Source organism: Rhinoderma darwinii, chromosome 12, assembly GCF_050947455.1.
Source record: "Rhinoderma darwinii isolate aRhiDar2 chromosome 12, aRhiDar2.hap1, whole genome shotgun sequence".
Classification (NCBI taxonomy): domain Eukaryota; kingdom Metazoa; phylum Chordata; class Amphibia; order Anura; family Rhinodermatidae; genus Rhinoderma; species Rhinoderma darwinii.
In genome coordinates this window covers 71,972,459-71,990,517 of record NC_134698.1, presented here as the reverse complement: position 1 = coordinate 71,990,517, position 18,059 = coordinate 71,972,459, and the positions used below count along the sequence as shown (strand labels likewise).

Sequence of the window (18,059 nt, the reverse complement as noted above, 5' to 3'; positions counted from 1 at the left end):
ATTAATTGCCTCAAAAATGCCACAAACCAAAACGCAGTTGTGTGTAGTGCATTTTATATTTTTACTGCAGACTTTAGAGTAAAATCTATCCACACTAAACAAAAAATGCAGCAAAAAACACAGTTAAAAATACCACTAAAAAACGCACCAAAACACAGCCAAACGCTGTGTGCGAATTCAGCCTTAAAACACGAACAGAAACAGTTAAAGCTCTTTCATTTTTTTAGAATAATGGTGCAAAACATTAAAAAAGCACTCTGGATAAAACTTATACAATGTGTTATGCCTAGTGCAGGACCTCAGGGGTGGAGCATGACATAGACTCCGCCCCCAGGCAGTGTATCAATTTGGTCCAGAGTGTTCCTTTAATAGACATATATCATATTCAATAGGGTCCATCTCTGATCTAACAATCGCATTTATTCAGACGTTGCAGTTGAGGTGCGGTTTAAACCACATATTAGAAATGCGTGCAGTTTTACTGCATCTTTAGCGCTTGCAGTTTTTACAGGTGAAACATGTTAAATAAATGGAATAAAAGGAAAATTGCAGCATAGCACAGTAAAAACTGAGATTTTTGTAATGCCCTTTCAATCGCACCGCAACGTCCGTATACACCCTTATGTTTTTTACCAATTGTTTTAATAACCTACACATAACAATAATCATTAATGATGAGGATCGCCTTACAGCGCTGCGAAACAGGTTGGCGCTGTATTAGCAATGGGAAATAAATGTTAAATTATTGTTATGTCTTTGACGAGTAAATACGCAGACTTTTTAAGACACCCCCATCCGCCTTGGCATTGTGCCCTGCAGGGTTGTGTTCTACTTCTTAACTATCATTCCTTATTTCTTTGCTTATGGCATTTTTTCCATTTTTGTATTTGCTTTTGTTCACTGAAACTTGCTGTTTATAAAGCTTTAAGAAAAAAAGATTGTATTGGGGAAAAACCAAGCCTGCACTTTCACACACCGGCCACTAGAGGTCTCTGTTACAAATGATCAGGCAGAGGTCACAAGAGAGTGCGTGTGTGTGAGGCTGCAAAGCTGCAATGGAACTACAAGGCCCAGCAGGTTTCTCAAAATTACTGACAGGGCTGCCCCCTGTGCTGCAAGAATCTGGGTTAGGCTTTAGGCTGAAATCTTTATGCCCAGATAATTACAGGTAAAGGCCGGGTGAGAAGGGGAAAACACACAGAGGTCAAATGTACTACTTACCACCAGGGGCCAAGCAGTATTTAAACCATGGGCCCCCTGGTATGTGGACACTGACCAAACTAATAAATGCCGGTTGTATTCTGATCACCATACACCGAGTACTAACGGAGTCACTGACCACTAACTGAACGACCGACCACCAGGAACAGAGCGTCAAATAGACCGCTGACCAGCAGGGGGGAAACACTGAATAACTGACCGTCTGGTACCCGGGCACTGACTGACCAGCAGAAATAAGACGCTATATGTACCACTGACCACCACAAGCTGAATACTGGTCATTTCAGTGACCACAACGTATATGGAGAGTGACCGGACCAGTGTCCACAGGAGCAGCACGCCAAATGTAAAACTGATCACCGGTGGCCAAATACTAGATCACTGACTGCCTAATATCAGGTCACTGACTGACCAGCAGGAATAGGACGCCAAATGTATCAATGACCACCATGGCTCAAGCACTGGGAGTCAAATATACTACTGATCACCACAAGCTAAACAGTGGAAACCAAATATATCACTGACCACCACAAGCTAAACACTGGGAACCAAATGTATCACTGACCACCACAAACTAAACATTGGAAACCAAATATATCACTGACCACCACAAGCTAAACACTGGAAACCAAATTTATCACTGACCACCACAAGCTAAACATTGGAAACCAAATATATCACTGACCACCACAAGCTAAACATTGGAAACCAAATATATCACTGACCACCACAAGCTAAACACTGGAAACCAAATATACCACTGACCACCACAGTCTAAACACTGGAAACCAAATATACCACTGACCACCACAGTCTAAACACTGGAAACCAAATATACCACTGACCACCACAGTCTAAACACTGGAAACCAAATATACCACTGACCACCACAGTCTAAACTCTTGAAAACAAATGTATCAATTGACCACAAAAAGCTAAACACTGGTAACAAAATGTATCACTGACCACCACAGGCTAAACACTGGACACCAAATGTACCACCGACCACCACAGTCTAAACACTGGAAACCAAATGTATCACTGACCACTACAGGCTAAACACTGGACACCAAATATACCACTGACAACCACAGTCTAAACACTGGACACCAAATGTATCACTGACCACCACAGTCTAAACACTGGAAACCAAATGTATCACTGACCACCACAGTCTAAACACTGGAAACCAAATGTATCACTGACCACCACAGGCTAAACACTGGACACCAAATGTATCACTGACCACCACAGTCTAAACACTGGAAACCAAATGTATCACTGACCACCACAGGCTAAACACTGGAAAGCAAATATACCACTGACCACCACAAGCTAAACACTGGACTCCAAATATACCACTGACGACCACAGTCTAAACACTGGACACCAAATATACCACTGACGACCACAGTCTAAACACTGGACACCAAATATACCACTGACCACCACAAGTTAAACACTGGAAACCAAATATACCACTGACCACCACAGTCTAAACACTGGAAACCAAATGTATCACTGACGACCACAGTCTAAACACTGGAAACCAAATATACCACTGACCACCACAGTCTAAGCAGTGGAAACCAAATGTATCACTGACCACCACGAGCAAAGCACTGGGAACCAAATATACCACTGACCACAGCCAAGCACTGGGAGCCAAATGTACCACTGACCACCACAGGCTAAACACTGGGAACCAAATGTACCATTGGTCACCGGTGGCCAAACACTTATTGTCTCATTGAGCACCTGCTATCTGGACACTGACTGACCCATTGATGCCAAATGTGCCACTGACCACCATGGGCCAAGTATTGGGAACTAAATGTACTACTGACCATCTCGGACCAAGCACTGGGAGCCAAATGTACCACTGACCATCTCGGACCAAGCACTGGGAGCCAAATGTACCACTGACCACCAGGAATTGTAGAGTAATTGATCACCTGGTATCCGGTATGATTGAATCGCCCATCACTTAGCCCGGGGTGCCAAATACAATACTGACTGACAGATACTGGGACACTGATGGCAGCACTGACCACAAAACATTGGATAACTTACGAAACAATAAGACAGAGCTTTAGCCGGGCTTTCCTTCACCCTCGGCAAAGGTTCCTTTTGCTGCCCCCATTTCTATATTTAAATATCTTGGCCAAAGCAAAGTGGCTCGTTGGCATCCCCCTGGTACCAAGCACCCGGGGCACATGCCTCGGTATCCCAACCCTAGCTACGCCCCTGAACGGGATCATAAGCTGTATCACTGATCGGCATGCTCGATGTGTCACACTTCATGCTATACAGTACTATGTTGCTATATATATGATACATTGTCATGTATACTGTGTCCTGTATATCTGCTACACTGGGTTACATTTTTATTATGGCATCCTGCGTCAGTCATAGTTACTCAAATTACAATTAATTAAAAAATGATTGATTACAGCTCTGCTTATACAGTATAATATGTCCCAATAAATTTATATCTGAACACTCAAATTTTGGGGGTCATTTTTTTAGACATGCATTCCCATTTGGCTTTGAGTTCAGTAGGCCTGTGCCTATAGGCAGCTCCGGGGGACGGACATCTGCTGAAGGGGAATTCTTATTTATACGTTAATGCTGCAGAGACCGCTAGATGTTGTGGGAAGACCCCCGCAATGTTCTGCTTTATTTTGTTAGAACGGACTAACGTTACAACTTAAGGTGCGGCCTTGTAACTTTTCAGTCTTCATTCAAAATCACCTACCCATTTGTGTATAGAGTTCTTATGCAGACTATGCGTCTCCATGGCTACAGACTACAAACTAACCTTATGTAGTCTGATCTTCAAATAATTTATTACTCCACTCCTTCTGCATATTTATTTGTAGTCTTTAACCACGGAAACGCATAGGAGCTGTTTTCACAAAACGGCAGTATATTTTTAATCATGACTATTTGCAAAGTGGCTTCAATTTTTTATTTAGATGCATTGGAGTTATTGCAAAAGTGTTCATAATTCTTAACCCCCTAACAGTCACAATAAAATTGGAAAAACATTAATGTTTTGTAGACATTTTATTTCTGTATCCTGTAAATATAGTTTGTGCATAATTCAGGTCCCTTTAGTTCATATTAACCCCTTGACCTTCCGCATTTCGTGGAATAATTTTTTCTATTTTTTCATCAATGTTGCCGTGTGAGGTTTTCGTTTTTTTGCAAGATGAGTTGTAGATTTTTTTACTATCCAATTTTAGGAAAAATGGGTATAGCATTCAATGTATTTTATTAGGAAAATTAATAAAATTGCAAAAATACTAACGTTTTATTTCTCACATCATTCACTGATCATCAGGCATGCGTTTTTTTATTTAGATAGATAGATAGATAGATAGATAGATAGATAGATAGATAGATAGATAGATAGATAGATAGATAGATAGATAGATAGATAGATAGATAGATAGATAGATAGATATGAGATAGATAGATAGATAGATAGATAGATAGATAGATAGATAGATAGATAGATAGATAGATAGATAGATAGATAGATAGATAGATAGATAGATAGATAGATAGATAGATATGAGATAGATAGATAGATAGATAGATAGATAGATAGATAGATAGATAGATAGATAGATAGATAGATAGATAGATAGATAGATAGATAGATAGATAGATAGATAGATATGAGATAGATAGATAGATAGATAGATAGATAGATAGATAGATAGATAGATAGATAGATAGATAGATAGATAGATAGATAGATAGATAGATGATAGATAGATAGATAGATAGATAGATAGATAGATAGATAGATAGATAGATAGATAGATAGATAGATAGATAGATAGATAGATAGATAGATAGATAGATATGAGATAGATAGATAGATATGAGATAGATAGATAGATAGATAGATAGATAGATAGATAGATAGATAGATAGATAGATAGATAGATAGATAGATAGATAGATAGATAGATAGATAGATAGATAGATGTATATATAATTTTTATTTATTTGTTTTGTGAACAAAAAGGGCTCTAGGGCTGGATTCACACGAACATGTTCGGTCTGTAATTTACGGAATGTATTTCGGCCGCAAGTCCCGGACCGAACACACTGCACGGAGCCGGGCTGCTAGCATCATAGTTATGTACGACGCTAGGAGTCCCGGCCTCTCCGTGGAACTACTGTCCCGTACTGAAAACATGATTACAGTACGGGACAGTTGTCCCACAGCGAGGCAGGGACTCCTAGCATTGTACATAACTATGATGCTAGCAGCCCGGCTCCGTGCAGTGTGTTCGGTCCGGGACTTGCGGCCGAAATACATTCCGTCCATTACGGACCGAACATGCTCGTGTGAATCCAGCCTAGGTCTTCCCCGGGTAATTACAGACCAGTAAGCTTAACATCCATTGTGGGGAAAATTTTGAGGGACTATATACAGGATTATGTGACAATAAATAGTATTATAAGTGACAGCCAGCACGGTTTTACTAAGGACAGAATCTGTCAAACCAACCTGATGTGTTTTTATGAAGAGGTGAGCTGAAGCCTAGACAGAGGGGCCGCTGTGGATATAGTGTTTTTGGACTTTGCAAAGGCATTTGACACTGTCCCTCATAGACATCTAATGGGTAAATTAAGGACTATAGGTTTAGAAAGTATAGTTTGTACTTGGATTGAGAATTGGCTCAAGGACCGTATCCAGAGAGTTGTGGTCAATGATTCCTACTCTGAATGGTCCCCAGTTATAAGTGGTGACCCCAGGGTTCAGTGCTGGGACCACTATTATTCAACTTATTTATTAATGATATAGAGGAAGGGATTAATAGCACGATTTCTATTTTTGCAGATGACACCAAGCTATGTAATATAGTTCAGTCTATGGAGGATGTTCATGAATTGCAAGTGGATTTAAACAAACTGAGTGTTTGGGCGTCCACTTGGCAAATGAAGTTTAATGTAGATAAATGTAAAGTTATGCATCTGGGTACGAAAAACCTGCCTGCATCGTATGTCCTAGGGGGAGCTACACTGGGGGAGTCACTTGTTGAGAAGGATCCGGGTGGACTTGTAGATCATAAACGAAATAACAGCACAATGTCAATCAGCTGCTTCAAAGGCCAGCAAGATATTGTCGTGTATTAACCCCTTAAGGACGCAGCCTAGTTTTGGCCTTAAAGGGAATGTGTTGCCAGAAAAACATGTTTTTTTTAAAAAAATTAAACATTTAGTGTGTGGGTGATTAAACATTGTTCAAATTTTTTTTATTTTTTTCACGAGTCAGGAAATATTATAAATTAATTCTAATTTATAATACTACCCATTTTTGGTCACTAGATGGAGCTATTCCCAAAATTGCAGCTTTGCAAAATTGGGTAAAAAGCCCTCGCTCTAGTGAGCTCTCAGCATCCCCTCCTCCTTTATCCTGGCTAGTGCCGGGATAAACGAGGGGTTTGAACGGTGTAACCTCCTACACTGTGTGTCGCCATTTTTTGAGCTAACACACAGTGTAGTAGGTTTACATACAGTAGTAAACACACACAAACACGAACATACATTGAAATCTCTTACCTGCTCCTGCCGCCGCGGCTCCCTCCGGCCCGTCCGCTCCGTTTGCTGCCGCTGGTCCAAGTGCACAAATCCGGAAGCCGCGACCGGAAGTAGTAATATTACTGTCCGGCCGCGACTTCCGGTCCACAGGAAAATGGCGCCGGACGGCGCCAATTTCGAATTGGACTGTGTGGGAGCGGCGCATGCGCAGTTCCCACACAGACGCCGTACACTGAAGTCAATGGGACGGGAGCCGTTCACAGTCCCTATGGGACTGTGGCTGCCGTATTCCATGTCTGTATGTGTCGTTAATCGACACACACAGAAATGGAACAAAAAATGGCAGCCCCCATGGGGAAGAAAAAGTGTAAAAATAAGAAAAAGTAAAACACAAACACACAAATGAATATAAACGTTTTTAATAAAGCACTAACATCTTTAACATATAAAAAAATAATTTGTGATGACACTGTTCCTTTAAGGCTCAGAGCCCATTTTTCAAATCTGACATATTTCACTTTATGTGGTAATAACGTGGGAGTGCTTAAACCTACCCAAGCGATTCTGAGACTGTTTTCTCATGACACATTGGGCTTCATGTTCGTGGTAAAATTTGGTAGATATATTCAGTGTTTATTGGTGAAAAATTGCAAAATGTAGAGAAAATTTTGAAAAAATTGCATTTTTCAGAATTTAAATGCATCTGCTTGTAAAACAGACGGTTATACCACCCACAATAGTCACTAGTTCACATTTCCCAAATGTCTACTTTAGATTGGCATCGTTTTTTGAACATCCTTTTATTTTTCTTGGACGTTACAAGGCTTAGAACATAAACAGCAATTTCTCATATTTTTAAGAAAATGTCAAATGCCTTTTATTTAAGGTACCTCTTGAGTTCTGAAGTGGCTTTGAGGGGCCTATGTATTAGAAACCCTGATAAAACACCCCATTTTAAAAACTAGACCCCTCAAAGTATTCAAAACAGCATTTAGAAAGTTTTTTAACCCTTCAGGCATTTCACAGGAATTAAAGCAAAGTGGAGGTGAACTTTGCAAATTTAATTTTTCTTTCGGAATTTCAATTTTATTCATTTTTTTTTCTGTAACACAGAAGGTTTTACCAGAGAAACACTACTAAATATGTATTGTCCAGATTCTGCAGTTTTTAGAAATGTCCCACATGTGGCTCTACTGCGCTCGTGGACTAAAACACAAGCCCTAGAGGCAAAGAAGCACCTAGTGCATTTTGAGTCCTCTTTTTTTATTAGAATATATTTTAGGCAGCATGCCAGGTTTGAAGAGGTGTTGAGGTGCCAAAACAGTAGGAATCCCCCAATAGTGACCCCATTTTGGAAACTACACCCCTCAAGGAATTCATTTATGGTTGTTGTTACCATTTTGACCGCACAGTTTTTTCACAGCACGTATTTGAATTGGGCTGTGAAATGAAAAAAATGTCATTTTTTCCAATAAAATGTCATTTGTGATCAAAATTTCTTATTTTCACAGGGAACAAAATACCCCATTTGGTTGCCCAATTTGTCCTTAGTGTGGCAATACCCCATTTGTGGTGATAAACTGCCGTTTGGGCCCATGGGAGGGCTCAGAAGGAAAGGAGCGCTATATGTTTGTTGGAGTCCAGATTTTGCTGGATTGGTTTTCGGGTGCCATGTCGCATTTGCAGAGCCTCAGGGGTATCAAAGCAATGGAAACCCACCAAAAGTGACCCCATTTTGGAAACTACACCCCTCAAGGAATTCATTTATGGTTGTTGTTAGCATTTTGAGCACACAGTTTTTTCACAGCACCTATTTCAATTGGGCTGTGACATTAAAAAAATGACATTTTTTCCAATAAGATGTAATTTTTTAGCAAAATTTCTTATTTTCACAGAGAACAAAATGCTCAATTTTGTTGCCCAATTTCTCCTGAGTGCAGCAATACCCCATTTGTGGCAATAAACTGCCGTTTGGGCCCATGGGAGGCCTCAGAAGGGAAGGAGCGCTGTGTGTTCTTTGGAGTACAGATTTTGCTGGTTTGGTTTTCGTGTGCCATGTCGCATTTGCAGAGCCCCAGAGGTATCAAAGCAATGGAAACCCACCAGAAGTGACCCCATTTTGGAAACTACACCCCTCAAGGAATTCATTTATGGGTGTTGTGACTATTTTGACCTCATAGTTTTTTCACAGAACTAATTTGAATTTGGCTGGGAATGAAAACAAAATTATTTTTTTCAAATAATATGTAGTTTTGGCTGAAAATGTCTTATTTTCACCAGAAACAAAATACCCCATTCTGTTGCGCAATTTGTTCTGAGTGCCACAATACCCCATTTGTTGTGATAAACTGCCGTTTGGGCCCATGGGAGGGCTCAGAAGGAAAGGACCACCATTTGGCCTACTGGGGATTTTCTAGTGCGAAGTCATGTATGCAGAAGCACCTGAGGTACCAGTACAGTTGAAACCCGCAAGAAGTGACCCCGTTTTAAAAACTACACCCTTAAGGCATTCATCTAGAGGTGTAGTGAGCATTTTTTGTCAGAAAATCCTCTTTATACCATTTTTTTTATAACACAAAAGGATTTATCAGTGAAACGCAAATTAATACGTATTGCCCAGATTCTGCAGTTTTGAGAAATATCCCACATGTGGCCCTCGGGCGGTAATGGACTGAAGCAGCGGCCTCCGAAGCAAAGGAGCACCTAGTGGATTTTGAGGCCTCTTTTTTATTAGGCACCATGTCCGGTTTGAAGAGGTCTTGTGGTGCCAAAACATTGGGAACCCCCCAAAAGTGACCCCAATTTGGAAACTAGACCCCTTGAGGAATCCATTGTAGTTTTCTTGGGGTGCATGCGGCTTTTTGATCAGTTTTTATTCTATTTTTAGGTGGCGTGGTGACTAAAAAACAGCAATTCTACTATTGTTTTTGTATTCTTTTTTTTTTTACAGCGTTCACCGTGCGCTATAAATGACATATTCACTTTATTCTGCGGGGCGATACGATTACGGCGATACCAGATGTTTATAGTTTTTTTTTATGTCTTATGGCGTTTGCACAATAAAATACGTTTTGTAAACAATCATTCACTTTTTGTGTTGCCTTATTCTAAGAGCCAGAACGTTTTTATTTTTCAATCAATAAAGCCGTGCGAGGACTTATTTTTTGCGTAACGAACTGTAGTTTCGATCAGTACCATTTTTAGGTACATGCGACTTTTTGATCTCTTTTTATTCCATTTTTTGGGAGGTGAAGTGACCAAAGAATTGTGATTGTGGTTCGGTTTATTATTATTTTATTTTACGGCGTTCATCGTGCGGGATAAATAACGAAATAGTTTTGTAGTTCAGGCCGTTACGGACACGGCGATACCAATTATGTATAGTTTATTTGTTTGTTTATATATTTTTATTAATAATAAAGGACTGATAAGGGAAAAGGGGGGATTTTTACTTTTATTACTTTTAAATCTTTTATTTTCTTATTTTTACACATCTTTTTTTAACTTTTTTTTAACTTTATTACTTTGTCCCACTAGGGGACTTGAGGGCAGGAGGCTCTGATCGCTATTCTAATACACTGCACTACATGCGTAGTGCAGTGTATTAGAACTGTCAGCTACTCACTGACATTGTCAGGACCCACTAGGCTTCCGTCTATGGCATAGCCGGACGCCATTGTTTGGTGTCCGGTTGCCATAGTCACCATCGCCGGCGGCTATCGCGTAGCAGGCCGGCGATGGCAGCTTAACCCCTAAAAAGCCGCGATCTCTATAGAACGCGGCTTTTAAGGGGTTAATCGGCGGGGACACAGCGATCGGTCCCCGCTGTAGGAGCTGTGACAGCTGCTGAACAAGACAGCAGCGTCACAGCTCCTGTATGTGTCGGGAGGACGGCCGAAACGGCCGTTACTCCTGTGACGTACTATTACGTCATGGAGCGCGAACGATACAGCTGCCATGACGTAATAGTACGTCAAGGAGCGGGAAGGGGTTAAAAGAGGCATGGACTCGCGGGACAGGGATGTAATATTACCACTTTACAAAGCATTAGTGAGGCCTCATCTAGAATATGCAGTTCAGTTCTGGGCTCCAGTTCATAGAAAGGATGAAAAATACAAAGAAGAGCAACGAAGCTAATAAGGGGCGCGGAGAATCTAAATTATGAGGAAAGATTAAAGGAATTAAACCTACTTAGCCTTGAAAAATTACGACTAAGGGGGGACATGACTAACTTATATAAATATATTAATGGCACATACAAAAAAATATGGTGAAATCATGTTCCATGTAAAACCCCCTCAAAAAACAAGGGGGCGCTCCCTCCGTCAGGAGAAAAAAGGTTCAACCTGCAGAGGCGACAAGTCTTCTTTACTGTGAGAACGGGGAACCTATGGAATAGTCACCGCAGGAGCTGGTCACAGCAGGGACAGGAGATGCTGCAAAAAAGGCAAAGATAATTTCCTAGAATGAAAAAATGTCAGCTCCTATGTCAATGTGTAGCATTTTTTCCCATCCCTTACCCCATCCCTTGGTTGAACTTTTTTCAACTGTACTATGTAACAACGTGGCTTATTTATTTTTTCTTTTCACATCTTGTAACATTTTATTTTATGCATTTAATTGGAGTGGAATAGCAGGGGGTTTGAACTCATGAACAAGAGGAATCAAGCAGCAGTAAAGAAGAAAACAAGGAGACATGGACAAGGGAGCTAGGGGGGACAGAGCACATAAAGGGGGGATAAAATGGGCTTTTTTGCCGCAATTTTTTTTTCAAATTTTACAATTTAAAAAAATTTTGTTTGCAAAAAAAATGAAATTGTCTTTTTTTCAAAGCGGCAAAAAAAGTCTGCTTCTAATTACACGCAGCTCTCACACGTAGCTCAGGCAAAATAGCATTGTAATAAATTTCCCCCTGACGGAGCACAACTCGGGATCAGTAGGAGGGTTAAAATCTTAGAAATGAAAGCAGCAAGTCACCAGGTTGATGCATTTTGCAAAAAAAAAGCAATAGAAATTCACCGTAAGGACTGGTTCCCTTTAAAAATACTTGGAAGCTGCAGTAAATTTATCACTTTCTTGATATCAGGACAAAGCAGAAAAAAAAATGCTCCATGGAAATCTTATAGAATTTGTGTCAACTTTCACAGTGTCAGCCATAGCTGTGACAATCTTTGCACTCACGCTGGGGGCTGCCCGCTAACTCTGTCCATGCTGTTACTCTTTGATCCATGGCACGCATAATAATTATACTATTTATAAGTATCTTAATTGTAAAATCTATGCTTGCCGGCAAGGTTACATAAATTATAACAGCACGGTTGACAATTTTTTAAATTTTTATTTTTTTTTTGCGTATGATTATTTCTCACGTTTTGGTGTCATATTTGATTTGGGAATTAGATGGAGATCTTCATCCAGGCGAAATAGATTTGAAGAGACTGCAAACAAGACCTAGAAATTGTAATAACACTTAAAAGAGATAATTACATCCACGACTCGTCAGCCAAGCTAGCTAGGAAATCCGAAAAGGTCAAATATATTAGTGTCTTTTTGCCATTTACATCCTGCCAATTAGAATATAAATAAGAGATTACTCAGTAATTCTGTTTGTAGAGAGCGGGTGATCTGCCTTAGGGTAGATTAGATTAAATATAGGAAGAATGTATATAGAAAACTCATTGGGAAGCAGCACACAAACCACAAGACGACCACATATTAAGGCCGGGTTCCCATGGGTCGAAAGCGCTGCGTAAAAATCACGCAGTGTGTCCGACCTGGAACCTGCAGTACATTTAGTCCGAAAAATCGCACCATTAGGGTGCGGTTTTTCGAACTGAATTTCCGCTGCGGATGAAAGTTCTCATACTTACCCCCTCAGTCTTCTCTGCGTGTAGTCCGGCCTCCTTCAATGACGTTGCAGGCCATGTGACACTGCAGCCTGTGATTGGCTGCAGAGGTCACATGAGATGGAACGTCATCCCAGGAGTCAGGACTGCAGGAAGAAGGAGGGCTTTCTGGCTAAGTATGATTTTTTTAGGGATTTTCCGTAGTTGCGATTTTTGCAGCGTAATCGCTGCAAAAGACTAAAGACTTGGCTTTCTGTTGCGGGATTTGCATTCCCAATGGGGAAAACCTGCAGCGAAAAATCAGCTAAAACGCAGCATAAATTGACATACTGCAGAATTAAATTCTGCACCGCAGGTCAATTTATTAACGTTTACGCTGCGTGAAATTTTCTAAAACTCATCCACTTTGCTGCTACTGTAAATGCTGCGGAATTTCCGCACAGAATTCCGTTGCGGAAAATCTGCAGCGTTTACACTACGGCCTAAGGAAGATCTCCAGGCTCCGTGCTTACTGAGTCTCATTTCCCTTACGACAGTTACCTGATAATCTCCTTTTTCTCAAGATTGCGTGTATTTTATAATCATTCTGTCTTGCGTCAATTGAAATAAGCTTTCCATGCACTTTTGTCCTGGTGGGCTTGTGCTATCACTCAGCAGCCAATCTGAACAAACAGAGCTGCAGTGTAAAACAAGGGGAGGCATAGAGCAGCAGCCGATACCTCTGATGAAACAGGAGCATAAACAAAAATCATAGAGCTTCGTAAAAAAGTAATATTACCCTCCCCTACTGAGAGTTGTGGGAAATCGACACATTTTTATTAAGTTAATGTTCACCCTAATTATATAACAGATCTTTATGGTGGGAGCTCTGTCAATACTAATGCACCGTGTAAGCGCTGCGCCAGTATCTGTCCCAAGTACGGCTTGTCAATTTTTTTTTTAACATGGTGCATGCCCTGTAAACTAAAAATTGGCAGATTTGACCTTTTTTAACACTTTTCATAAAGTGCTTTATAAATATGGCGCTAAGTCTGGACAACATATTTTTTAATGTATTTACAACAGGCAAATAGCACAAATACATTAATTAATCTATGCCAATCCCCTTTTTCCCTGGACATGGTACATGAAAAAACTTCTCGCTGCCTGCAGCCACCAGTAGGGGGCGCTTAAATAAATGTATACAGCTACTATTATACACTATGGAAGCTGTAAAAATCTCTATGCAGTGAGCTCCCCTAGTGGTGGCTGCAGGAAAATGCAATGGGTCTGTGTCAGGAAGTAGGAGGAGCTCAGTGCTGGGCTCCCCTCTCACCACAGGCCTCATAGTAGTGGTGTGGTCTGTCTCTAAGGTGAGTATGCGACTGAGAAGGTGGTATTCAGACTACCTAAGACTGGACATACATTTTCGATAGCTATCAACAGTTGACCGCTGTTCCTTCAGACTACTCCACATACATGCACACTCAGCTCGGCAGAGCATGCATGTGTACTCAGGGAGAAAGTCGCTACTAGAGTTCTCTTCAGCGGCTTAGCTAATAGCCAACAAAAGGATCGGGCATGTTGAAATTCAACATGCCTGACCCTTCTATCCCCGACATCAGCCATCGGGGAAGAGTCAGGATGCCGCCATAGACACTAGATTGCCAAACTCGGTGGGTTCAGCTGACATATATCTAATGTGTATGGCCACCTTAAAGGTATGTTCACACGGAGTGCTTTGAGGCGTATTTTGGGGCATTTACGACTCGAAAAACGCCTGAAAAAACGGAAGCAGAACGCCTATAAACATCTGCCCATTGATTTCAATGGGAAAAACGGCATTTCTGTTCCGATGGGGCGTTTTTTTACGACTCGTTTTCCAAAAACGGCACGTAAAAAGACGCCCGCGAAAAAGAAGTGCATGTCACTTCATGGGACATTTTTGGAGCCGTTTTTTATTGACTCTATAGAAAAACAGCTCCAAAAACGGCCGTAAAAAAACGCAGCGAAAATCGCGAGTGGCTTAAAAAACGTCTGAAAATCAAGAGCTGTTTTCGCTTTAAAACTGCACTGTATTTTCAGACGTTTTTGATTTTGTGTGTGCACATACCCTAAGACTCCTTTTAGGTAGAGTGGTTTTTGAAGAGAAAGGGAGAGAGTAAATCATGCAAGATGCCACCACTGGGTAGGACACAATCATTACAATAAATAATAATCATAGTATTTAGTATATGGATATAACCCTTATAAAGAAATTATAGAACACGACTTGGACATCTTGTATTTCCATGCTTGGACACTATGGCTTGATGTCTGCTAGACATCCATTGTCTCTCCGTTGATGTCGCCATTGGAGGACTTGAATTGTTTCGGGGAAAGCAAAAAGTGCAACTAGTTGTAAAGATATTGCACTTTTCAGTAGGATCAACTTAGTATCCACCAGCAAGTTTACAGTAAGTAGATGAAGACCACCAACTGTGTCTAAATTTCACAAGTTGCAAAAAAAATTCTAGAAGGGTTGTCCGGCCACGAGACCGTTTTTCATACTGATGACCTATCCACAGGAGAGGTCATCAGTATATGATCGGTCGGGGTCCGACACTCGCACCCCGCACCGATCAGCTACTCCGGCTGCCTCCGGGCACCGGATGTTATTCACGGCATGCAGTGTTCAGTGACGGAGGCAGACGGCTCCGTACATTGTATAGCGGCCGTGTTGCAGAACTGCAAAAATCACGTTCTACGACCCTCGGCCGATGGCGTAAGCAACAAAAGTTATAGACATGTTAGTTATAAAAAATTCCTCCTTAAAGAGTTATGGGAGCTCTGGGACCCGAACCTATCTCCAAAATAGGGGACGCCCGTTCCTCTTGGCTGCCACATCCAGGCAGAAAATGAATGTAGAGGAGGCTTGGCATGTGCGCCAATCTCTCCATTGATTCCTATGTGAGTTACGGAGACAGCCATAAAACGTGGACTCCTCTGTTTCCGTAAGTCCCATAGGAATGAATGCAGAGAGCACGTTCACCTCTCCATTCATTCTCCGGCTGGATGCGGGGTCGGTAGCCACCTCACCATGTTTGATTGTGGTCGGGTGATCTCCGTACTGGAGATAGGTTCTGGTCCCAGAGCCTTATATGCCATAAATGTCTAAGGTGGGACTAACCATTTTTAATTGTGGACCAGTCCATCAGGGGTGGCCAAACCCAAAAACTTAAATTGTGATATTAAACCTTGACCCTATTTTATTTTTCTTGGCCAAAAATATAACATGAACTAGTCTTCATTAATACTGGAAAAGGAATGTGTTGGAATATTAGTCCATTACCATTAAAACTTTTACACGGTTGTTTTGATCTACTCCAAAGTAGCAAACAGAGAATCATCTGAGGTCAGGAGAAACTTAAAAGAAAATTTATTGTTTGATCTTATTAGAATGATCAATATCGTTTCTTCTTTTTTGTGCTGTTTGGAGGACTGATTAATATGTGTTTTATCCCCATGGTGCCTGTTACTAGTAGACTGCCTCTTTTCTTGGTAAATATTGATTCTTTTTTTCTTTAGAGTGACATAAAGCCTATTAAATAGTAAAACCTATGGGTAATATGGCTGATTTATTAGTTATGTATATCGAGACACATCCTGCACGTAACGGGATTAGAAAAAAAGTATCATTTTTTTTTCCTTCCAAAAACAGTGCCACTCTTGTCCATAGGTTGTATCTGGTATTGCAGGTCAGCCCTATTCATTGCAATATACAGTCCATAGTTTGTCTCGATTGCTATAGAAACATGTACCATACCTTTACATATCGCTTATTAGGAGCTTCTGCTCGGAATCCAGTACTATTTGGTTTGTTTTTGTTTTTTAACTTGTTTTGCACTTGAATGAAGTTTATCCCTCATGCCTTACCAGCAGCAAATTATTTCTATCCTCGGCCATTCGGAGCAGGGCTGTTTACAGAGTGCCAGGACCCCACCACTTAAGACATCAGTGGAAGGTCCCAGCTCCTGAACGATCATATTAAAATCAGATACCCCCTGTCCAGGATTAATAAAACATGGCTGCTTTCCTCCAGAAACAGCGCCACACCTGTCCATGGGTTGTGTCTGGTATTGCAGCTCATTAAATGGTGCTGAGCAGCAAAACCACATACAACCTGAGGACACATGTGGTGCTGTTTTTGAAAGAAAGTAGATGTGTTTTTCAAATACTGGCCAAGCCCTTAGGCGTCATGCACACAACCGTGCATTTACGTCCGCATACTATCCGCAATGCAGAGCCGCAATTGCGGATAGTATAGGGCAGATTATATCCTATGGTCCAATGCACACGACCGTGGACGACCTTGAAGTCAATGCACCTCTTGTGTGTGCACGGTTCGCGATTGCGGACGGCCCGCGAATGACACCCCGTGTATACGGCTACGGTCGTGTGCATGAGCCCTTACTGGGACAGGATGTGTCATATGTGGACAGTCGCTCTCTCTCCTCGCTATATTAGATCTATATATGATGCTGAAGAGCTTACTGTTCTCCTGCTTTTCGCGACATACAATTTCTTCTTTACATGACTTACAATAAAGAATTAATTGAAAAGCATGGTCTCCCAAATAGTACTTAACCTACTCCAAGGATCAGTCATGCGTGGCCAAGTGGTTACTGAACAGTGAGCAGACATTCGGCTGCTCATATGTCTGTTAAACATGACGCCAACTGGGAAAAAAATAAAAAACAAGAAAAATCCTGATAATAAAATGCTTTCTGTTTTCAAATAACACAAGTGCCATCTATAGGACAACAGAGGAATTGCAAGGCATCATTTTTAATCCTTTGCCTCCTTGGTTCTACTGCCTTCCCGCTGCTTTTACACAGACAGATAATAGTTTCTAAATGTCTTGCAGATTCCCAAGTTTTGAAACAATCACACATTTACAGTAACACAAATTTTAATTGCCGGCTTCGCAGCTTTTTAGCAACCCCTGCTGATGTTTGAACAGGTAGTAATGTGTTTTGTTTTTGTTTTTTAAATAAACCATCATAATACAGGATATGTTATGGAAGGTATCAATTTGCCTTGGCTGTGCATGATGAGCGATGCATTTGTAGCATTTATCTTTTTTTTTTTTTAAGCCAGATTTATACTTTTATAGCAGTGGAACTGATACTTTTAGGCTTGTTTGAGTATCAAGGTGACCTTGAAATCTTTATTATCCATTAGCTTAGAAAAAAGGGTCTGTTATTTGTTTTCTTTCGAAAACAGATTTTCATGGGCTGTATCTGGTATTGCAGCTCCGCTCCATTCACTTGAATTGGGTTGACAATATCCGACTCAGCCATTGGCCTAGAGTGGCGCTGTGTGAAAAAAAAAAAAGACACATTTTTTTACCAGTGCTGAGCTAAAGATTGAATAGGAACTGGTTTAATTGAAGAGGTAGGAAGGCAG

The 18,059-nt window shown here is 40.9% G+C and overlaps 1 long non-coding RNA gene across 1 annotated transcript in view; it reads left to right on the top strand.

Moving 5' to 3' along the window:
* The first annotated feature begins 1,028 nt into the window (after positions 1-1,028).
* Positions 1,029-18,059, top strand: part of LOC142664272 (uncharacterized) — a 38,140-nt gene continuing 21,109 nt past the window's right edge. Inside the window, exon 1 of the long non-coding RNA XR_012851248.1 lies at positions 1,029-1,168. This is a non-coding gene — a long non-coding RNA (uncharacterized LOC142664272). The remainder of the gene's footprint in view (positions 1,169-18,059) is intronic.